At 45.4% G+C, this 24599-nt stretch overlaps 1 long non-coding RNA gene and 1 pseudogene across 2 annotated transcripts; both read right to left on the reverse strand.

Moving 5' to 3' along the window:
- Positions 1–14316: 14316 nt before the first annotated feature.
- On the reverse strand, positions 14317–19318 carry LOC307069504. The gene is made up of 2 exons (XR_013811497.1): positions 19245–19318; positions 14317–15280 (listed from the first exon to the last, which is right to left on the reverse strand). It is a non-coding gene; the product is annotated as an uncharacterized lncRNA (long non-coding RNA).
- Positions 19319–19359: 41 nt separating this feature from the next.
- LOC307069073 (putative ATP-dependent RNA helicase DDX28) lies at positions 19360–20999 on the reverse strand (annotated as a pseudogene). The gene has a single exon. The product of its transcript is annotated as a putative ATP-dependent RNA helicase DDX28 (transcript).
- Positions 21000–24599: the final 3600 nt, after the last annotated feature.

Here is a 24599-nt window from a genome sequence, read left to right on the forward strand (position 1 = left end):
CCAAACAACAGTTAGACTATCTGTTTCTGCTTTACAGCCCGGCATCAACTTTTCCTTCTTACTGATGTAACTTCAGTCTGGCATCCTCTTCCAGTACAGTTGTGTCTCATCCACATTAAACACCTGGTTGGGTACATGCACACCATTATCAATAATTTCTCAAAGTGTTTCAGGAAGTTCCTGGACAGCTACCCTATCTGCACCTGCTGCCTCTCCACTTACTTTTACCTTGTTGAGGTTGGCTCTACTCTTGAACCAATGAAAACAGCCATGGCTGGCATTAAAAAATATGCCCTCTGATTCTTTCCCGTGTTTCTTCTTCAAGTCTTCATAAAGGCTTTTAGCTTTCTCTTGAATCACCATAAGCTGAGCAGGATTTAGCGCTGATGTTGATCCTGCACCTGCACACTGAGAAGTTTCTCCATCTCCTCCATCACTTTTCCGTGCTGCTTTTATATTTTGTCATGAGCATTGAATATTATATTGGCTGTGGGTTTGTCATAAATAGCTTTTATTATGTTGAGATATGTTTCCTTTATACCCATTTTAGTAAGCGTTTTTATCATGAATGGATGTTGAAGTTTCTCAGATGCTTTTTCGGCATCTATTGAGATGATCATTTGTTTTGTGTTTTTCCTTTGTTGATGGAGTGTATCATGTTGATTGATTTGCATATGTTGAAACAACTTTGTGACACGGGGGTGAATCAAATTCGATCATGGTGTATGATCCTCTTATGTGCTGTCAGATTCGGTTTTCTAATATTCAGTTGAGAATTTTTGCATCCATATTTATCAGAGATATTGGCCTGCAATTTTCTTTTTTGCTAGTGTCTTTCTCTGTGTTGTTGTTTTTTTTTAAGTCTTTATTGAATTTGTTACAGTATTGCTTCTGTTTTATGTTTTGGTTTCTTATTTGTGAGGCATGTGGGATCTTAGCTCCACCACTAGGCATTGAACCCACACCCCCTGCACTGGAAGGCAAAATCTTAACTGCAGGACCACCAGAAAAGTCCCCATCTGTGTTTTTTTATTTTTAAGTAAATTTCTTTCTTTATTTATTTTTGGATGCATTGGGTGTTTGTTGCTGTGAACGGGCTCTCTCTAGTTGTGGCGAGTATGGGTTACTCTTCGTTGTGGTGTGCGGGCTGTTCACTGCACTGGCTTCTTTTTTGCAGAGCATGGGCTCTAGGTGCGTGGGCTTCAGTAGTTGTGGCTATCAGGCTCAGTAGTTGTGGCTCGTGGGCTGTAGAGCACAGGCTCAGTAGTTGTGGCACACAGGCTTAGTTGCTCCACGGCATGTGAGATCTTCCCGGACCAGGGCTTGAAACTATGTCCCCTGCATTGGCAGATGGATTCTTAACCACTGTGCCACCAGGGAAGTCCCCCCCCCCCCATCTGGTTTTGATATCAGGGTGATGGTGGCTTCATAGAATGTCATTGGATGTATTCCTTAATCTTCAATCTTTTCGAAGAGTTTGAGAAGAATCAGTGTAAGTTTTGCTTTGTATATTTGGTAGAATTTGCCTGTGAAACCATCTGATCCTGGATTTTTGTTGGTAAGGAGTTTTTGTAAATTACAGTTTCTATTTTGCTTGTAGTGATCAGTCTGTTCAAGTTATCTATTTCTTCTTGATTCAGTTTTGTTTGGCTGTAAAAAACAACATATATTTTTAAGTTATGTTAGCAGCTAAATACTTACCATGTATTAGACCACAAAAGAGCAAAGAAAAAAATATTAAAGTATTTTTTCAAATAGAAAAAGTATTGAAATATTTTTAAGAAATTGGGATAATAGTACTAGTTACAATAATGACAAATTGTTCTGAAATTAAACACTACTTTATCTAAGATGCATATCATATGCTTATCGTTTTACTGTTTTTAAATACATGGAATGTTTTCACCTTTCTAAAGTAATTATTTTATTTTACCTGCATATTGGGAAAAAATTTTAGTTGCACATAATATAAAAAATTACACTTTAATAGGAGACATTAATCCATTTACCTTTGCTGTAGTATTGAAAATACTTAGGTTTAGAGTTACCATGTTATTGAGTACCCTTTTTTATTTATTTATTTATTTATTTATTTATTTATTTTTTGCGGTACGCGGGCTTCTCACTGTTGTGGCCTCTCCCGTTGCGGAGCACAGGCTCCAGACGTGCAGGCTCAGCAGCCATGGCTCACGGGCCTAGCCGCTCCGTGGCATGTGGGATCTTCCCAGGCTGGGGCACGAACCCGCGTCCCCTGCATCGGCAGGCGGACTCTCAACCACTGCGCCACCACGGAAGCCCTATTTATTTATTTTTAAAAAGACTTAATTTGGGGGAGGTATAAATTATTTATTTATTTTTAGCATCTTTATTGGACTATAATTGCTTTACGATGGTGTGTTAGTTTCTGCTGTATAACAAAGTGAATCAGCTATACATATAAATATATCCCGATTTCTCCTCCCTCTTACATCTCCCTCCCACCCTCCATTTCCCACCCCTCTAAGTGGTCACAAAGCACTGAGCTGATCTCCCCATGCTATGCAGCTGTTTCCTACTAGCTATCTATTTTACCTTTGGTAGTATATATAAGTTAATGCCACTCTCTCACTTCGTCCCGGCTTACCCTTCCCCCTCCCCATGTCCTCAGGTCCATTCTCTACGTCTGCGTCTGTATTCCTGTCCTGTCCGTAGTTTCTTCCCAACCATTTTTTTTCTTTTTTTAGATTCCATATATATGTGTTAGCATACAGTATTTGTTTTTGTCTTTCTGACTTACTTCACTCTGTATGACAGACTCTAGGTCCATCCGCCTCACTATAAATAACTCAATTTCATTTACTTTTATGGCTGATAATATTCCATTTTATATTGAAGATGTGCAAAATCTTTTTTATCCATTCATCAGTTGATGGACACTTAGGTTGCTTCCATGTCCTGGTTATTGCAAATAGAGTTGCAATGAACATTGTGGAACATGATTCTTTTTGAACTATGGTTTTCTCCAGGTATATGCCCAGTAGTGGGATTGCTGTGTCATATGGTAGCTCTATTTTTAGTTTTTTAAGGAACCTCCATACTGTTCTCCATAGTGTCTTTGTATCAATTTACATTCCCACCAACGGTGCAAGAGGGTTCCCTTTTCTCCACACCTCTGCAGCATTTATTGTTTCTAGATTTTTTGAATGATGGCCATTCTTACCTGTGTGGGATGATACCTCATTGTAATTTTGATTTGCAATTCTCTAATGATCAGTGATGTTGAGCATTCTTTCATGTGTTTCCTGGCAATCTGTATATCTTCTTTGGAGAAATGTCTAATAGGTCTTCTGCCCATTTATGGATTGGCTTGTTTGTTTCTTTGATATTGAGCTGCAGGGGGTGCTTGTAAAGTTTGGAGATTAATCCTTTGTCAGTTGCTTCATTGGCAAATATTTTCTCCCATTCTGGGGGTTGTCTTTTCATCTTGTTTACGTTTTCCTTTGCTGTGCAAAAGCTTTTAAGTCTCATTAGGTCCCATGTTTTTATTTTTATTTTTATTTCCATTTCTCTAGGAGGTGGGTCAAAAAGGATCTTGCTGTGATTGATGTCATAGAGTGTTCTGCCTATGTTTTCCTCTAAGAATTTTATAGTGTCTGGCTTTACATTAAGTCTTTTATCCATTTTGAGTTTATTTTTGTGTATGGTGTTAGGGAATCTTTTAATTTAATTCTTTTACCTGTAGCTGTCCAGTTTTCCCAGCACCACTTATTGAAGAGGCCGTGATTTCTCCATTCTATATTCTTGCCTCCTTTATCAAAAATAAGGTGACCATATGTGTCTGGGTTTATCTCTGGGCTTTCTCTCCTGTTCCATTGATATATATTTCTGTTTTTGTGCCAGTACCATACTGTGTTGATTACTGTAGCTTTGTAGTATAGTCCGAAGTCAGGGATTCTGATTACTCCAGCTCTGTTTTTCTTCTCAAGATTGCTTTGGCTGTTCGGGGTCTTTTGTGTTTCCATACAAATTGGAAAATATTTTGTTGTAGTTTTCTGAAAAATGCCATTGGTATTTTGATAGGGGTTGCATTGAATCTGTAGATTGCTTTGTGTAGTATAGTCATTTCACAGTGTCGATTCTTCCAATCCAAGAACATGGTATATCTCTCCACCTGTTTGTGTCATCTTTGATTTATTTCATCAGTGTCTTATAGTTTTCTGAGTAAAAGTCTTTTGTCTCCTTAGGTAGGTTTATTCCTAGGTATTTTATTCCTTTTGTTGCATGGGTAAATGGGACTGTTTCCTTAATTTCTCTTTCAGACTTTTCATCTTTAGTGTATGGGAATGAAAGGGATATCTGTACATTAATTTTGTATCCTGCAGCCTTACAAACTTCATTGATTAACTCTAGTAGGTTTCTGGTAGCACCTTTAGGATTCTCTATATATAGTATCATGTCATCTAGTGGCAAACAGTGACAGCTTAACTTCTTCTTTTCCGAGTTGGATTCCTTTTATTTCTTTTTCTTATCTGATTGTTGTAGTTAAAAATTCCAAAAGTGTGTTGAATAATAGTGGTGAGAGTGGGCAACGTTGTCTTGTTCCTGATGTTAGTGGAAATGGTTTCACTTTTTCACCATTGAGAACAATGATGATTGTGGGTTTGTCATATATGGCCTTTACTATGTTGAGGAAAGTTCCCTCTATGCCTACTTTCTAGAGGTTTATCATAAATGGCTGTTTAATATTGTCGAAAGCATTTTCTGCATGTATTGAGATGATCATATGGTTTTTATCCTTCAGGATTTTTAATATGGTGTATCACATTGATTTGCATGTATTGAAGAATCCTTGCATCACTGGGATAAACCCAGCTTGATTATGGTGTATGATCCTTTTAATGTGCTGTTGGATTCTTTTTGCTAGTATTTTGCTGAGAATTTTTGCATGTATGTTCATCAGTAATATTGGCCTGTAGTTTTCATTATTTGTGACATCTTTGTCTGGCTTTGGTATCAGGGAGATGGTGGTCTCATAGAATAAGTTTGGGAGTGTTCCTCCCTCTGCTATATTTTGGAAGAGTTTGAGAAGGTTAGGTGTTAACTCTTCTCTAAATATTTGATAGAATTTGCCTTTGAAGCCATCTGGTCCTGGGCTTTTGTTTGTTGGAAGATTTTAATGACAGTCTCAATTTCAGTGCTTCGGATTGGTTTGTTTATAGGTTCTATTTCTTCCTGGTTCAGTCTTGGAAGTTTGTGCTTTTCTAAGAATTTGTCCATTTCTTCCAGGTTGTCCATTTTACTGGCATATAGTTGCTTGCAGTAACCTCTCATAATCCTTTGTATTTCTGCAGTGTCAGTTGTTACTTCTCCTTTTTCATTTGTAATTTTATTGATTTGAGTCTTCTCCCTTTTTTTCTTGATGACTCTGGCTAATGGTTTTATCACTTTTGTTTATCTTCTCAAAGAATCAGCTTTTAGTTTTTTTGATCTTTGCTGTTGTTTCCTTCATTTCTTTTTCATTTATTTCTGATCTGACCGTTATGATTTCTTTCCTCTGCTGACTTTGGGTTTTTTTTTTTCTTTCTTTCTCTAATTGCTTTAGGTGTAAGTTTAGCTTGTTTATTTGAGATGTTTCTTGTTTCGTGAGGCAGGATTGTATTGCTATAAACTTCCCTCTTAGAACTGCTTTTGCTGCATCCCATAGGTTTGGGGTCATCATGTTTTCATTGCCATTTGTTTCTAGGTATTTTTTAATTTCCTCTTTGATTTCTTCAGTGATCTCGGTAATAAAGTAGTGTATTGTTTAGCGTCCATGTGGTTGTATTCTTTTACAGATTTTTTTCCTGTAATTGATATCTATTCTGATAGCGTTGTCGGAAAAGATACATGATACAATTTCAATTTTCTTAAATTTACCAATGCTTGATTTGTGACCCAAGATATGATCTATCCTGAAGAATGTTCCTCAAACACTTGAGAAAGAGTGTATCCTGTTGTTTTTGGATGGAATGTCCTATAAATATCAATTAAGTCCATCTTGTTTAATGTATCATTTAAAGCTTGTGTTTCCTTATTTATTTTCATTTTGGATGATCTGTTCATTGGTGAAAGAGGGGTGTTAAAGTCCCCTACTACGATTGTGTTACATTCGATTTCCCCTTTTATGGCTGTTAGTCTTTTCCTTATGTATGGAGGTGCTCCTATATTGGGTGCATAAATATGTACAATTGTTATGTCTTCTTCTTAAGTTGATCCCTTGATGATTATGTAGTGTCCTTCTTTGTCTCCTGTAATAGTCTTTATTTTAAAGTCTCTTTTTTCTGATATGAAAATTGCTACTCTAGCTTTCTTCTGATTTCCATTTGCATGGAATATTTTATTCCATCCCCTCACTTTCAGTCTGTATGTGTCCCTAGGTCTGAAGTGGGTCTCTTGTAGACCGCATATATACCGGTCGTGTTTTCAGATCCATTCAGCCAGTCTATGTCTTTTGGTTGGAGCATTTAATCCATTTACATTTAAGGTAATTATTGATATGTATGTTCTTATTACCATTTTCTTAATTGTTTTGGGTTTGTTATTGTACGTCTTTTCCTTCTCTTGTGTTTCCTGCCTAGAGAAGTTCCTTTAGCATTTGTTGTAAAGCTGGTTTGGTGGTGCTGCATTCTCTTAGATTTTGCTTGTCTGTAAAGGTTTTAACTTCTCTGTCGAATCTGAATGAGATCCTTGCTGGGTAGAGTAATCTTGGTTGTAGCTTTTCCCCTTTCTTCACTTTAAATATGTCCTGCCTGTCCCTTCTGGCTTGCAGAGTTTCTGCTGAAAGATCAGCCGTTAACCTTATGGGGATTCCCTTGTATGTTTTTTGTTGTTTTTCCCTTGCTGCTTTTAATATTATTTCTTTGCATTTAATTTTTGATAGTTTGATTAATATGTGTTTTGGCATGTTTCTCCTTGGGTGTATCTTGTATGGGACTCTCTGCACTTCCTGGACTTGATTAACGATTTCCTTTCACATATTAGCGAAGTTTTCAACTATAATCTCTTCAAATATTTTCTCTGTCTCTTTCTTTTTCTCTTCTACTTCTGTGACCCCTATATTCGAATGTTGGTGTGTTTAACATTTTCCCAGAAGTGTCTCAGATTGTCCTCAATTCTTTTCATTCTTTTTTCTTTATTCTGCTCTGTGGTAGTTATTTCCACTATTTTATCTTCCGTTTCTCCTTGCTGTGGTTTCTCTTCTTGTGGAGTATGGGCTCTAGGTGCCTGGACTTCAGTAGTTGTGTCATGCAGGCTCAGTAGTTGTTGCTTGCAGGCTCTAGAACACAGGCCAAGTAGTCGTGGCACACGGGCTTAGTTGCTCTACAGCCTGTGGGATCTTCCCAGACCAGGGATTGAACCCCTGTCCCCTGCATTGGCAGGCAAATTCTTACCCACTGAGCTACCAGGGAAGTCCAGTGTGCTCTTTTTTAAACCTAGTCTGTTTTCATTATTTTCTATCTTAACTGTTCTATATTAAATAAAAAAAAATAATACTCCTTTCTACCCCTCCTCTTTGAGGATGATGTATGAAGAAGTATGTCTTAGTTATTCATCTGAAATTTTCACATTACTTTTAAGAAGTAATCACAATGTCAAGTATTTAATACCTTTCACTTCCACCTTGAAAAGCATGGATATTAAAGTGCTAATATAATTACCTTCCCTAGTCTATCATTTTTGCTTTTTGTTATGTATAAAAAACAACTAAAAATATGCATGGTTTGTAAGGAAATGACAAATTTCAGAAAATTCAGAATCTGCATACACTCTATACATAGCTTCTAGATACAGACACAGAAAATTGCCAGATACTCAGAGCCACCCTTGTCCATTTCTAGTGACTCCCCTTAAGGTTTAATATTGTTCTGGTATCTAGCAAAAAGATCACTTTACCTGTATTTTGTATTTTATATAAATGTAATGGCCCAGTAAAATCACTTTTGGATTGGGCTTTTTTATTTTATGTTGTTTATGAATACGCCTATATGGTTGCCTGTTGTTGTTGTCATGCACTGACACTGTTGCATAGGATTCCATAGTGTAAATATTTAACTATTAATTAATTTTTTCCAAAATGTATTACAATATGAGTGATTTTCAGTTTGGGTCTATTGAGAATTGCACTGGTATATACATACTAGAACTTGAGCTTTGGTGGTATGTGTATAAATTATTGTTCAATATACATGTAGTAGTAAAATTTTTGATTCATAGCTTTCATCTGTTTATCTTTTTAGATATTTCTAAATATTTTCAAAACATTTGTATGATTTTTCATCCTCAGCAGCAGTGAATGAGATTCAAGGATTACACACATTCTTGTCAAACTTGATAATACCTGTCATTTTCATTTGAACTTTCTGGTTGGTGAGTGATAATTCTAGGTATGACTCTTTTGCATTTAATTGACTACTAAGAAGCCAAGCATCTTTTGATATGTTTACTTAACGTTCTGTACTCTCTTTCTTGAAATATCTTTTGGTATATTTTTCCCATCTTTGCTATTACATTATTTTCTTATTGAAGACTTTTTTTTTTTTAACATGTGAAGACTTCTTATTTAGGAGTTTTAAATATATACTTGATATAAGTTCTTCTGTCTTTCTGTCTCTCCTCTTTCTTTAGATGAGTGTCAGTTTTTAATGTTAATAACATCTAATTTGTTATTTGCCTCTATTTAGTCTTATTTCTATTTATTTATGTAATCTTCTTATCTGTTGCAGAACACATTATATATTCTAAACCACAAATATGTTTTCGTTTCTTCAATAAATCTAATTGTTAAGCTTTAAATTTAAGTTAACTTTCTGAACTAAATATGTTGTATCATAGTGAGCATTAATTTGTCTATGACAGCTGAAAGGTTACATTTATTCAGAAAATGTTGTATTCAGCTTTCTTTTCATTTGCTCCTACTTCTCATTGATTCACAGAGGGAAACATCACTTCATCCATGGATCTGACTTTTCTTGATTTCTCATGGTCATTCTCATTAATTCTTCTTGCCTCATGAAATCTTTAGTCATTGCATTATTCCACAAAAGCAAAAAGCTTCCTTGGGCCTTTTTCCTCAGAAGATTGATTATTCCCACATTTTAAATGGGAGATTGCAATAAGTTAGGAGAAAATGCCACAGGGGTCTCTCTCTCTTTTTTTTTTTCTTTCACATCTTGTATCAGCCTCTGCTTGCACTCTGTGTTCAAAGATTTTTGTACAACACATTGATAGAAGTGCCAGGTGTTTCTCTCCTTGGGCCAAAAGACAGATTAATTACCTGACAAATAAAATAAAGACAGTGTCCTTCTCTGTTCACATGTTGGAAAGGATTGCTTGCATCCTAATTTAAAAGTTTCAGGTGAGTGAAGCTTAAGATTCCAAAGCTTTAATCCATATTTGCACCATGCACAGCATCCAACAGGACTGCTTTACATAACCCCATGAGACTTTTGTGTGCAAGTGAAATAGATAAAAATATAAAACTATTGCTGTCTTTTTGGGTCATAAAAATGATTTTTTGTCTCATTTAAAATATATTTTTTTCTAAAATCCAAAAACGTGTCAGGCTAAAATATTGGAATTTCAAACATGGTAAAACCCCTTTTGAACGATGCGAAGTGAGACTTCTTTGTAGTGCTGATTTGCATTGCCCACTTGCTTGGTTGGCCAAAAAGGGCCTACGCGTTTTTTCCTTAATATATTCAGGGGAAAAAAACGTACGCCCATTTTGGCCAACTGCATCATTGTCGAAGTTCTGCCACTTTTCGTGTGCTTTAAAGGCGACTCCGATCTACCTCTTGAAAACGGTTTCCTGCAATTCTGCCTTGTTTTCAAATCCTCTTCGTTGCCTTACCTCAATAAGGTACGAAAGTTATCATTTATTATCCTGCAGGTTTGTGAATTTTAGTGCCTCTGAGATCCATTTTTCAACTCGCCTTTTTGGGAGCTGGCCTCCAAACCGCAGGATTGCTTCAGGCCCTATTCTGGTTCCGGGGGGCAGGCAGAGCCTTTGGTTAATTCTTCTTCCTGATTGGAAATTAGAGTGACATGTGTCTGTCCAAACACCTAGAGCTGATCTCTCATTGGTTCCCCCTCTACCCGTTCAAGCTCTGGACAAATTGCAAACTGTACGAAACAGGAGGTTAAAGGTGCTGATTCTCCAAGTGGGGAGATTGTTGGTAAAGCAGCTGGAATGGCGAACCCGAGCACCACGAGATGAAAAATGAGGTGCATTTTAGAAACGTTTCCCGATCATATGGTGTACCATCCTCTGGGTTTCCCATGCATGTTTTAGCTGTAGGAAGATTCCCTTGAACCTGGAGATTTCTGACCCATGGAATGGGTAGCACGCGGTATTACTTTAAAGGGTCTGCATTTGCTCACGCAACCTCACCAATCCGGTCGCCCCCAAGAGTGTCCAGCCTTATGTCTCTTCCAGCTGTGGGTCTAGATGTGGTCAATCCAGGTTGCATCACAGCCACTGAACGAATTTTGTAAGAATTTCTCTCTCTTTCACTATCTTTGCTTTTTTTTGTAATTTGTATTTATAATGGGATTTAGCTGATTTTCAATGCTGTGTTTGTGCCCCTTTACACCCACTATATTCACTTACCGAGAAATATCAATAAATACTTTTTAAGATTCTTACTACGTGGATATATTCTTCTGTGGTGAATAAGGTGTGTTGAGTCCAGTTCACTGAGCAATGAGTATGTCTTCTCTATTACATATTTGGTTGATTGAACGGTATCTGTGCTAATTTCCAACTGTTGTTTTATGCATCACCCCACCTCACCTTTCCCCTTAAGCAGCCATAAGTGTGTTTTCTAAATGTGTGACTCTGTTCTGTTTTGTAATTTAGTTCATATAGCAATTTTTACATTCCGTCTATAACTGATATCTTATGATAAGTTTCTTTATCTGTGTGACATATTTCTCTTAGAATCATCGTACCTAAATCCACTCATTATGCTGCTACTAGTCTTAGGACATTGATTTCATGGCTGAGTGATATTCCATTGTACATAAGTACTACAACTTGTTTATCCATTTTTCTCTTTCATGAGATACTTAAGGTGTACCCGAGTCGAGGATTTTGTGAACACAGCAGCCCTAAAATTTGGGGTGCCTGTGTCCTGTCGATTTTTGGTTTTCTCAAGATATAAGCCCATGAGTGGAAGTGCCCTGTGCTCTGTAGCTCTGTTTTTTAGATGTTTTAGGAAACACCATACACTTCTTCAGAGTGGCCGTTGGCAATTTACATCCCGCCCATCAGCGTAAAAAAGCTCCCTTTTCTCCTTGACTTGTCCTGCGTTTCTGGTTTTTACACTTTTTCAGCATGGCCCTTTTGACCAATGCCTAGTGAGACTTCTTTGTAGTGTTGATTTGCATTGCCCGCTTGTTTGGTTGGCCAAAAAGGGCGAATGCGTTTTTTCCTGAATATATTCAGGTGCTCACCAGGGCGTGTAGCAGGTGTGGGTGAGTGTCACGTAGCGCACACCCAGCGCATAGAAGGTACGCAGGATGGAGAGGCTACTGTCCAGTGAGTGCCCGCCCTCCACACCAGTGAGGCAAGCCAACTTCCGGGTATTGTTGAGAGCTGGGGGCAGGTAGGTCAGATGATCATTTTCAGAGGCAAGAGTAGCTTACTGAAGTCCTTAACACCCACCACCACCGGTCTGTTTACCTCTTCTTTTGGCCATGCCGCGCAGCATGAGGGCTCTTAGTTTCCCCACCGGGGATCAAACCCGAGCCCCCTGCAGTGGAAGCATGTTGTCTTAACCTCTAGACTACCAGGGAAGTCCCCCGTCTACCTTTAACTGAGGTCACAAGCTCCAGCTCAGAATAGGAGGCACACATGAGGCGGATGAGGTCAATTTGTTCCATGGTGAGGTGCACAGCATCCCGTTCGTGGGTCTGGCATGGGACGTAGGCTGACCAGAACTGAGGGAAGCCAGGGCTTAGTTTGGGCTTTGGAACTCCTTGGGCTTCTCATAGCCTCCTCAGCTGGCACAGCACTCACTGTGCCCAGAAGTCACATGTAATGCGTTGCTTTTTCTGTGGTACTTGGCAGCCCGTCAGGTGGGCTCACTGTGACCCCTGTAGCCCCCAGCATCCATGGCATGGCACTTTCTAGGTCACTATGGTAACTTCGTTCCAATGTGAGTAACCTGTGGTCTCTGAGGCCCCCAAAGTGCCCCACATTCCTCAGCAGCCATGGTGGCACCTTGTGTGTCCCTTTGGTACCTGGCCACCCATGAGACTGTCTTTCAGCCTGTCCAAGCTGGTCTAGCCATGGCTGGAATTGTGCAGATTAACATGCTGTAGCCCATTGTGGTAAAACTGCCTCAGGACCAGGGGCATGTTGGTGTGGCTGGAGGGAGGTCAAGGCAAATGGGTGGGCTCCTTAGGTCTTGGGATCAGGCAGGACACATTGCCTGGCCTGGGCCAGCCTGGGGGTCCCCCACCTCACACTGTCACACAGACTATACTAGGAGCAGCTGAGCCCTGGGCTGAGGGGTTCCCGCCAGGGAGGGGATGACAGAGAAGGGGAAGGGCATCCATAGATGATGGAGAGGACATCCAGGGCTGGTGTGAGGGAGCCTCCCCACTAGCGCTGCATGCTCCGGACCTCCTCCCCTGCCCAGGGCCAGGCTAGGCCCCCACCGTCCCCAACAGCCCGCACACACTGCAGCCACCCTTCCACAAGCGGGAAGTCCCGCATCAGGGCCCGCATGCGCTCCCTCGGACTTGGGATGCTGGAGGTGCCCAGCGTGGTCTGCACAAGGGTTACCGATCACAGCAGCAGACCCAGCAGGAGCAGCAGGCACAGCAGAGGCCACTGGCTGCGTGCACGGGGACCTTCGAGGCCCCCGGGCCGCAAGCTGCACAGGGCAAGGCAGAGGCGGGTCTGAGAGGGGCGGGCGATGGGGTTCTGCCCGTCGACACAGGCCACCCAGCGGCGCGGCCTCGCGAGGAGGGCGGGGTGAGGGAGGGGATACAGAGTCACAGGACCCTGCGACCCGTGTGCGGAGAGCCGCGATCCGGGAAGCCCGGCAGCCACAGGGCGGCACTGCCCTCCCGCCCCCTGCTCAGAGGCAGCTCCCGCGGGCTAAGCTGGCCTCTGCTGAGAGCCCACTCGCCTCCCATCGCGGGTTCCCTCCACCCCCGCCCCTCTTCCCACACCCACTGCTCCGAGGGGGCGCCCTAGGGTGCTCTCCCCCGCCTCTAACCTTCCTGTCCAAGCTGGGGTGCTTCTCTCAGAGGGCCACCTGCAGCGCGTGGCCTCCCGAGAGCACACCTCGTCCCCATCTGCCTGCAGCCGGCCCCGCCCACCCCGAGGGCTGCGTGCGAGGGTCTCTGTGGCCACAAGTGCTCTGGGCTCCCGGTTTCCCGGGACTGGGCCATGGGGGCTGGTGTGGGGGAAGAGACAGTTTCTGGAAATGGCGGGGGTAACCTTGTGAGCTCTGGATTCAGGAGGGGGCCCTCTGCCCTCGACCTTCTCTCTCCTCCTACTTGACTCCGCAGCCTGCATGACCATTCTCTGGGGACTTGAACCAGCACCTGGGAACTATCAGGAACCTCCCCCACTTCTGTCAGCCAGCCCCAGGAGAGCGCCCTCAGGAGCTGCTACACCTCCCCAGGGCCTGAATAGAGGGACTTTGGGGATGTGAACTGAACAACCTTCTGGGGAGAGTCAACGACCCTTTTACTCAACAGAGCAGGAACCCAGTCAGTAGGCTATTTGTGTGGAAGGAAATGAAGTCGCTTCCATGGCAGAAGAGCCCCCGCCGCAGCAACCTTCGTCCCAGAGCTGCTGGCTGACCTTCTGGCCAGGATCCCTCCTACCTCAGCGTGGAAGGCCCGGCCTCGTGAAGTGTAGGTTCTGAAGAAAGACCTGGCACCTGGGTTCTGCTGCTACACTTGCCTTATCTCATGGCCCTTGTGGCTCTAGCTTTCCCAGAAACCTCAAGGGCTAAGTGCCTGTGCTTGCTCAGAGGCCGCACGCCATTCCCCATTTCCAGCCTCAGGCCCTCCCGCTAGCTGCCTCCTCTAGGGACCCCCTCCCCCCAACACACACACACACACGCACACTGGGGATGTGCCTTCTCACAGCAGCTCAACCACTGAGATGATTTAGGGACTGTGCCCAAACTCCTGCATCCCCAGCCTCTCAAGTTTTTGCTCTGATCCCTGGCACCCCCTGGAGCTGTTCCACCTTTGGAACCTTTCCCGGGTGGCAGGAGTGCCTAGCACAGGGGTAGTGACCTAAGTCTGAGCACTGGCGATCCTACAAATCTGTTACAGAAAAACATTTTATTGAGCAGTAAGGGAGGCCACTGGGGACGGAAAGGCCTGGCAATAAAGGAGCATGTGAACCTCGGGGCAAGGTGCGTGCTGCTTGACTCTCCATCCTGTTCTTGCTTCAGGGAGCAGGGCTTCCTGGGCCTCTCTGTCCTGCCTCCTGAGACCCCAGGCAGGAGGCTCTTTGGGAAGCCACAGATTGCTGCTTTCAGTTTCAAAAAGCCCAGCTCCCCCCTGGTTTGTGGTGGTGGCCGCTGACAATGGCTCAGGGCAGGAGCCCATGTGGTAGACTGCTAAGGCTTCTCTGCACCCTGTATCTGCTCCTGCATCCTCCTCGGCTCGCAGAGTGCAGACTTCACTTTCTTCAGCTCACAAAGGGGCCCGTGAGGATTGAGCAGAGGAATGCCAGGTTTTCTTCCAGGCCAGCTTCTGCCCTGGGATGTTCAGGGCGGACTCTCATTTCAAACCTCACTTTCTGAGGCTCCTGGCTTATGGCCATTGAGTGTGCAGGGAGGCTCCTGGCTGAGGAAGGCTCAGACAGAACGACGCAGGTTCTAATCTGTGGTAGTGGGCAGTGGGGGGTGGGCGGGAGGGGTCACTGCAGGAAGAGGCATTCGCTGTCTTAGGCAGTTAAACCATTGCCCTGTCTTCAGAATGGTTCAGCCAGCAAGATTCTGTGGAGTCCGCCTCCTGGCACCATGCTACAATCGCCGGATTTTGGGTCTGGAGCAACCGAGATCTTCGTCCGACTCTTCTGGAGCGTGCTTTCTCTCGGGAGCACATCTGGGGACTGGCTTCTCGGCTTCCGCCTTTGCTGGCGTGGCCAAAGGAGCATCCCCGTAGGCCCGGTAGCCACCAACCAGGCAGTATGTCTCCCCATGCCGGCCCAACTGCGTTTCTCCACACCCTCGGTTGAGGACATGGTAGTGACCAGGTGTAGGAGGAGAAATGGGAGCCACAGCTGCTGCAAAGAAAAGCAGAACTGATCAGTCACTTCTGCTGTACACAGTCTCCTGCCAGAATTTCCCTCTCTCATGTCTCTCCCAGTTTCTGGCTGAAGACCTTTAATCTACTTGACATCCAAAACACAGACTTGGCCCATCACCTCTATGAGTCCCTAGAGAAGGGACACTGGCTGCAAAAGCAATTCCTAGAGCCTACAGCTGCATCAGGTGAGGTAGTCTCTTCACCGTTGCCAGGGAAAACAGTAGAACCCGAAAGAAATTGCAATCATGATCCTCTCATCTCTCCCTTCCACAACAGAGAAAACATTTCTTGCAGTGTGTCACTTCTGAGGCTTTAATGGAAACGTCTTTCAAGTTTTGGAAAAAGATAATCTAATATAAATTGGTTAAGGACCCCTCCCACCTTGGCAACCCCTCTTGGGCCCCATTTATACTGCCTGTTACAACCACACTGAACTCTAGCCCTCTGATACTTTTATCTAGATTAGAACAAGGCCAAATACTGAGGCAGAGTGATCAGGAGACTCAGAACCGGGTTCTGGGTACCAAGTGTAGGCTCACATCCACCCAGCCTCCTGGGACACCATCTGCTCAGCCCTCCAGTCTCACTAGCACTTCATCACCCCCCTTGGTTCTTCCGGTCTTCCCATGAATATGGCACCACCCTCTCCCCTAGTACTCAGCAGCTCAGTATGGGATGTGTCTGAGGAGACCGATATAGATGTGTACATGACAGCACAGAGGTGCCTGGGTTTGAAGGTGCGGTTCAAGAGTGGCCCTCTTCCTCAAACTGCTCCGTTTACCATCTGCCAACAAAAATGAGCTTGTCTTTTGCTAAGAGGCCAATCAGGAAAGGGTCTGAATGGAAGCATCCTGTAGCCCAAAGCGGAAGGCTACATTTATAAAGTTCAGAAGCTTCCTGCACACTAGTTCAGGGATGACCTTTCACTTGTCCTCAGCAGTGAGCACTGTGGGACCCTGAAGGTGTCCCAGGTCACTGGTATTACTTACAGCTGGGAAAGTGCTGAGGTTTACGTAGTGGGCAAGCCCCATAGGAACATGTGGCAGCCAGGTGAGGTTGTGTGTACACCATGCCTCTTCTACAGATGCCCGGTCTCGGTGTACCTGCTGCACTGCCCAGCCAGGGAACAGAGCACAGGTTTGAGTAAATATAGACGATCCGGTCAGACATTCTCAGACAACCAAAGAGGTTGGTATCTGGTGGAGAACTGGTAGGGAAGTTTCTCTGAGGGCAGCACGTTTCCATAGTTACGCTGCCATGGAAACTGTGAGAAGGCCTGTGAGGTCATCACTACCCAGTGAGGTCATAATAAGGAACCTGTGACTTGCGGTCAGGCTTCAGGAGGAGGGGCAGTTTTGTGGCGGAGAGCAGGGTGGAGGCAGAGGTGCTCTGCCTGGTCCCTCACACCTGGGCCTCCCCGTCCATGCCCTAGTCTAGTAGACACCCCACGTGGGGCATGCAGGTGGGCTGGTACAGCCCCAGGGGCCCCAGGAGGGCGAGAGACCCACATTCTGAAATTGGCTTGAGAGGCAAGATTAACGTTAAGAGACAGCTAGGTTGTATGGCACTGACCCTAAGAGGCAGAGACTTGTGTGGACTGGGGAATCAGGGAAGGCTCCTTGGCAGTGGGCCTGAAGGACAAGTGAGATTTGGACCCATGGGGAAGAGAGGGAAGACATTCCAGTTTGGAAGAATACAAGCAAAGACACACTCTTCTCGACCTTGTCCTGCCCCAAATATAAATTCATAGAATCCTCACATTTTTACACCTGAGGGCTTAAAAAAACCAAGATGTTAAGGGGCCTACCCAGTGTTACACAGGTAGTGGAGAGGGGTTCTGCTCAATGGTTACGTTCATGTCGGGGCTCCAGATTTACAGCTGATAGGAATGTGAGGACAAGCTCATGCCGTTTCAAACATTTCCAAGTGGTACTGAGAGAGATGTTAAAGGTGCAAAATGAGGGTGCTGAATGACCTCACAAAGTGGGAATGGTGGGCCCATTTTAATATGAAATTCAAAACAAATTCATGACAAAAGGACACAATACAAAATGACAACGTAATCATTCCACTCCCCTCTCCCCTAGAAGTAAAAATCATTACAATCCTCTCTCTCTCCACCATGAAAGGATGAGAGAAAGGCTCAGCAGCAGCCCCCGTGAAAATCACGGTCAACACTGTGAAGAGCGGTTACTAAGACAACTTGGTCCGACTCAGAGAAGGAAAGAGACAACTCTGCCCTTAGCCTGATCAGGCCCACAGGAAGGAACCACACTTGGGGCAGCCTTTGATAGTGTGGTAATGAGAGAGAACCTTCTTTAGGAGGAGACTCCCTGTTGCCGACCTTGAAAAAGCAAAGATGGGACCTTCGTTTACTGGGGCTGTTGCAGAGGGGATGTGCCCAGGAGGTAGAGACTGCTTGGACTACCCTTTTAGAGGTTGGGCCACCCTGGTCGAGAACCACAGCACCTTCTATCCCTAAACTGCTTGAATCAGTGGGTGCCCGTTAGGACAGACGAAGTCAGGCCTCATTGGAGCAGACTGCCTTTGGGAGTGGTAGAAGGTAAATGTGAAGGGGAATGCTTGCTCTGGCGGAGGTTTGTCACGGCAGGTGGGCCAGCATGAGACCATTCAGAATCTCCAAGGCTCCGGAGATTACCTGGCTGGGAGCATCCCTCTGATGTGGTGTGGGGACTCCTACCTTAACAGGACCTGGCTAGGCATCTGGGGGAGGCAGAATAAACGGTTTATGAACTTAAGAGAGCGAGCGAATCACCTGGGGGGCTCCCCCAAACCACTTAAAAGGCCTTGTACCTGGATTCTTGAGCCAACCCTCAGAAAACTTATCTAGACCTGGAGTAGGGCTCAGGAAGCTGCACTTTTCATAAGCTTCCTGGGCAGTCCCACCACAGCGGTCCATGGATAGAGAGACCAAATTATTGTGTATTCTCGGTTGCTTTTGGGAGTCAAAGTGGGCAGTATTAAAAACTGCAGCAGGCATATGTATAAACAGGGGATATTCAAGGGAAGCAGAGGTGTATAGTTATTCTATGCATGAATCAGAGTTGAGAAGAGCTAGCCTGGTGGTTAAAGAACACAACCCTTAGGACAGACAGACCAGATTCCTTCCTACTTACTTGGGTGATTTTGACCAAGTTCTTTTATCCTTCTGACTGTTTCTTCATATGGAAAAGAGCTATGACTGTACATTTAGCACAATATTCTCTTTCGGCAAAGGTTGCTCTGGGTCCATTTGTGTTCTCTACAACTTAACCCTTTCCAGTGCGCAAGCATTTTTAAGTTGTTTGGTGAAGTATTACATTTGACTTTCAACAGTTCATTACTTTGGGCAAAGCTTATATAATGCTGCAGAGACTAGAACCTATGCAGAGATAGTGAGAGGATGTTATAAGCTTATTCTGCCGGTTTATAAAAAAGTTTAACCTTTTCTCCTCTTCCTCCACCTGCCACCAAGAGATGAGAAAGAAGGCAGAGCCTGGAAATGCACACCAAGCAATACTTCGGTGTCAGTTTGCCTTTTATTCCTCTGCCAGTACTTCCCAGAGAGATTTCACCAAAAGTGCCTAAGCTTGCCATGGCCATTGTTGTGAAGAAAAATTCTCTTTATTGCTAGTCACATCCCCTTTTCCTTCTCCTGGAGGCTTAATGGATGTTTGGGGGCAGGAAACAAAATTTAAACTAAAACATCAATTGAAAGAGCCTTCGTCCTAAGTGTGGTAGTTTGGAGTATGAATCTTCTCAGAGTCTACTGAATTCTGTCCCATTGGAAACTGTTATTAAGGGGCACCCATAGAAACATCGCTTATTGTTAGAAACCATGACATAATACAGAGCCAAGATCGACATTATTCTTCACGTGAAAGACTACAGAGAGCCAAGCTCAGTAGTTCACCCTCAAGTGTTGGACAGCAACTTACCTTTTGAAGCCAGACAGCAGCCCGGGTCCTCAGAAGGTGACTAGGCAGCCCAGAGCACCCTACTGACAAGTGTGCTCACCCATCCAGCACAGAGGGAAAGGTCCCTGTTATGGCATCATATATAAGCCTGCTGCAATAAGGTTTGCTGGTGCAAAGGCTCTCTCACTGAGGACCCCAGTCCTGGAAGCCTTCTCCTCCAGCGAGCTGCCAGTTCAATCTTCTGAGCCAGGCTCACGTCCCAGGGATGGGTCACAAAGCTGACTACGGTGCCTGGCACCTCGCTCCCCACCCGGCCCACCCTCCCTGCTCTGTGGATGTAGTCTTGCAGGGTGAGAGGGAAATCATAATTGAGGACTAGCTCCACCTGGGTGCTGTCCAGGCCCCGAGAGGCAATGTCTGTGCAGAGAAGAATGTCTCGGGAGCCCTTCTGGAAGGACTGGAAGATGCCTGCTCTCATTGAGGCTGGCATCTGTCCCTACAGTCTTAAGTGTTGGATTTTGTGATCATCCAGAATATATACCCCAGCCAGTTCACAGTGCTGGAGCAATTACAGAACACCAGAACAGTTCCTGTGGCGCCAGTCCTATATGCTCTGTCATGCTGCCTGAGGATCTGTACCAACCCAGTCACCTTCTCTGTTCCCTTCGGCCTCATGAATGTCTGTCTGACATGAGGCATGATGCAGTGGAGCTTGTCACTGGTAACGGGGGTTAGAGAGTCTAAGCTGGCAACTTTACTCAGCAGCTGGCCTACACCTTCGGGAAATGTGGCCCCCACCAGCACTAACTGAGCTTTGAGATTGAAGGGGTCTTTTAAGTCAGCTGGGCCTTCTGCTATATGGCTCCCCTCCAAGATGTAATCCACCAGTTCCAGGAAGATTTCATCCAACAGCGTGTCTGCATCATCCAACACCAAGAAGGAGAGCGGCTCCAGGCTGATCAGTTGAGTTTTCAGGGCCTTCCACAGAGCCCCCGGAGTGGCCACCAGAATATCTGCTGGAGGTTGTTTGGACAGTTGCAGCCTGATCCTCCTCGTGCCATGGCCTCCCCCTAACTCCCGCACCTGGAGGTCCAAGGAGCTGCCCAAGGGCTGGGCCACGGCACGCACCAGTTCGGCTAATTCTCGAGAAGGCACAAGAACCAGGCCTCGAGGAGCAGGGATACGACAGGGGTCCAGGCTTGGCTGGCCCAACAGCCGTTGAAGGAGAGGTAGCATGTAGCTGACAGTTTTGCCACTGCCGGTTTCTGCGGCGCAGAGGATGTGGCGGCCGCGAAGAAGTGGGGGAATGGTACTCGACTCCACGGTTGTGGGCCAAACAACTTCGGGAGCAGCCTCTTGTGCGCTCAGAACGCGGAGCTCCAGACCCAGTTCGGCTCAGCTGCCCTTGGGCGAAAGGTTCCGCAGCGCTGGAGCCTCATGTTGCGCGCACTCGATGGAGAAATGGTCCGCGTGGGTGCGCGGATTCCTCCAGGCGCAAAGAGAGTGGCGCGGGTTCCAAGGGCCCAGCGTGAGGTGTGACAGCTCGTTCAACTCCGGTCGCCGCGCTGACATAAGCAGCAACCCAGGTCGCGCCAGCACCGGCCGCGGGGGGCTCCGCTGCCCACTCTGCCGCTCTTCCTGCCGCCGCTGTAGAGCCCGCAGGATGCGCACCACGGGCAGGGGCTCGTTGGGACCGCAGACCGTCAGGTCCCGGCGAGGCGCCAGAAGCAAACGAGCCGCGAGCAACCACAGCCGCAGCTGCCCTGCCAGAGCCATCCACCCCTGGTTGCGGGAGAGGCGCACGACAGTGACGTCACAGGCGCGCCAAGGCCTCGCGGACGGTGGCCGGCGCGGCTCAGGAAGGCCCGCGGAATCGGCGAACTGTATGGAAGGAGCGGGATCTGCAGAGCTCAGCAGCGGCGAGGTCTGTAGGTCCGAACAGGGGATGGTGACTCCAGACCCCGGCCAACCTTGGGGAAGGGTGCGCGACGGAGGCAGGACCGGGGTCCGGCGATATGCGGCGATGGGGCCCTGGCATTACGAACCAGGAGGGCGGAGGAGGGCTTCTGGCGATCTGATGTCCGATCCCTGCCATGCTCTGTTGTCGCCCTCACAGCTCCTGTCATGGCTTGGCCAGTTCGGGTCTCCCCCTGTGACTTATGAGGGTGCGGCGATGTTTTCCCAGATGTGGTCCCCGTGTAAGGTCTTTTAATACAAGTATTTATTGAGAGTCTGAGTGAATGGTCAGGCCTGGGGGCCGAGACCAGGAGTCCGGAGTCGTAGGTCCAGGCTCACCCTTCCCTTAGAGCTCCCCAGAGAGCTGAGGGCCCCGAGGGCAAGCTGATGGCTTTCAGCGTATCTTCTCTAAAGTCAAGAGAACTCATCTCTTGGTACTTTTCCCCTTACTTTTCAGCTGAGGTTCATTCTCCCCTCCCTTGTCACCCTTTCGAACTTCTCATCCTGAACCCACTGCTTTCTTGGGTAGTTCACCTCCACCGGCTTTCCAGTCAGATAGCACAATTCTGTAAATAGCAGCGAGGAGGGTCCTGCTACAGGTTTGTGGCCTGTCTCACAAAGCCATGGTCAGGCAGAATATTTTACTTGAATTCAGTTGTTCAGGTTGCCAAAAAGCCTTACACTACTGGTCCTTCTTGAACGGATCCCGAAAATGGGTGTCCGATCATTTCTGTAATTTCCAGGGCCTGGGGTAGGAGATAAGGTTAACGTGGATGAACCACCTGGGAGGTTCTTAACATCTGGAGAGAGTTTTACTTTCATCAGATACCGTTATAGAGATACATACTATTAAGTTTCAGATAGCATTTTGCTATACGATAGACGTTCTGGAGAGTTACCTGTTAAGCCAGCAGAGGAGAGAGTTTTGAGTCCTCATGGGTGAACAGAGTCATTGGATAGAGCAGTGGCTCTTGAGTGAGGGTGATTTTGCCGTCACCCGTCCTCCAGAACGTTTGACAGTGGCTGGAGACATTTTTCTTTGTCACATCCCGGGTGTGTGTGGGGGGTGGTGCTTCAGGCATGTAGTGGGTAGTGGCCAGGTTGCTACTACATATCGTACGAGGCGTAGGACAGCCCTCCCCACCACCCCAAAAGAATGATCTGGCCCCAAATGTCAGTAGCGTGCTATGGAGAAACCTTGGATAGAGGCTGAGGACTGAAGAGAGGCTGAGGTTCTCACCTGTACTCTCACCTCAGGTTGTCAGTCACACTTGCCAGACCCTCGTGTGGCCCTGCCCCTTTCCCAGAATCTGTAGCAGGCACACTGATGCCATTGCTTGTCATGGCCTTGGGATGAGAAAACCTTGGGGGCTCCTCAAAGTCATAAACACAGGAAGGAAGGAGTGATTTAGGAGGGTGACGTGGGAGAAGAGAGCTTTAGGGAGAACAAAATTGTCCTCATGTGTTTGGGAAATGTGCCAGATGGAAAAGAGATGAGGTGTGCCATGGGGTGTACCATTGCAGAAGGCAGACTGGGACTGATGCGTGACAGGGAGTCAGATTCTGAATTTGATATAGACTGCTGTAGCAACTAGAAGTGCCTAGACCTGTGTAGACAGTGCTGGGTTTTCTGTCACTGCAAAGTTCATGTATAGGCTGATGACCACTGATTTGTGATATGATAGACGGTTGTTGATATAAAGGATGCTCTAAGATATTGTGATTCTACACTACTTTTACGATTCTTTCCCAGAATTCGGAGCTCCTCATTCGTTAGCTGAAGCGCTTCTTGGATGTCTGCTCTGAGATGTTTCATCCATTTACATGGGCCACTCAACTTTCAGATACAAGACAAAGAATCGCTTTGCACGAAGCCAGGAGGGATACACTGAAAGAATGATCAGAAAAGAATAATACATAGGTATGTATTTGCATTGACTTTCTCCAAATATTTGAGACAGGGTAGCTGGTTAGTGGCTGCTTTCTCGTGCTCAAGCCCTTACAACGTGATCACCTCAAATGTCATAGGGATTGGAGCCTGTCTGAGCCTGTCTGTCTCTGCCGTGGCCCCTAGTTTCTTCTTGTCATTGCTTTAGATACTGTGTAAGGCCCTTCTCTTTTCCTCCTGCTCACAGCAGACACTGAGTAACCTCTAGTTGTGACTGAGATGCATATTTCACAGTATTGTACTTTAGAAATGAGAAAAGTTTACTTACTGTGGAATCAAATGTAGGCCCCTGGGAGTGTTAGTGTCACTTGGTAATGTTTTTCCCAGGGCTGCCATGGTAACTGACGTTGCCTGGTTACTCAGTAAGTTTTGAAAAGAATTCTTCTTTGGATCTCAGGTGGTAGTGGTACATTCCTTCCTTCATTTATTCATTCAGTATATGTTTTCTGAGTACCATGTATAGGCCAGGTACTTTTCATATGGACAGTGAACGAAACAGACAAAATTCCTGCCCTAGTGAACTGTATATTCTGATTTAATTGGCTTCGGGTGAGGCCTGGCCATTGGTAGTTTTAAAAATCTCTCCAGATGATTCTAATGTACAGCTAGGTTTGAGCATCACAGTCATAAGTGAAGCACTTTGGGAATTGCAAAGGCATTGCAGAAATAAAAAGTGGCTACTGGTATTCCTTCGCTATTCCTGCATTCTCCTGCCTGCATCCGGACTGTTGTACAAGTGCCGATCATTTTCTTTTCAGCCCTTTTCGCTGTTCGCCTAGACCTTTTATCCCTCTTTCTAACCCAACACCCTACCTCCTTCTGGTCTTTCAACCTCCAGTCCATCATCTGTTTGGGATTTATCCTAAACTTGGTGGGAAGCCATTGCAGGGTATAAACAGAGAAGTGGTGTTAGCAGAGATGCCTTTTTTCAGACACCATACTGGCTATCGTAAGAGAATGGATAGGAGCGGGCAGGAGATTTGGAGAGACTCATTAGGAGGCTGGCTTTGTGCACAGTGGTGGTCTTGGAGGTGGAGTAAGGCAGGCAGGTTAGAGTCATATTTGGAAGGTTAGTGATGGCTTGGAGGCGAATCGGAGTGATGAATTGGATGTGGGGAGTGTGGGTTAATGGTGTGTAATTGGGTAAATGGAGGTGCTACTTACTGAAATGGGAAAGATTTTCTCCCCACATATTGGCCTGATAAACACCTTCTCTTTAGACCTTAAACACCCTTTAGACCTTGAATCAGATTCTTTCTTTTTCTTATTTTAATGTATTTTATTTTATTTCGTTTTTATTTGGGTTGTGATTCCAGGTTTCAGGATCTTACTTCCCCAACCAGGGATTGATCTCAGGCCCAATGAACTGGAGGCACGGGTTCCTAACCCCTGGACCACCAGGGAATTCCCAGCAGTGATTTTTTCTTTGTTTTTTTTTTTTAATCTACATTTTAATTAATTAATTAATTTTT

This window comes from Hyperoodon ampullatus (assembly GCF_949752795.1).
Source record: "Hyperoodon ampullatus genome assembly, chromosome: X".
Lineage (NCBI taxonomy): Eukaryota > Metazoa > Chordata > Mammalia > Artiodactyla > Ziphiidae > Hyperoodon > Hyperoodon ampullatus.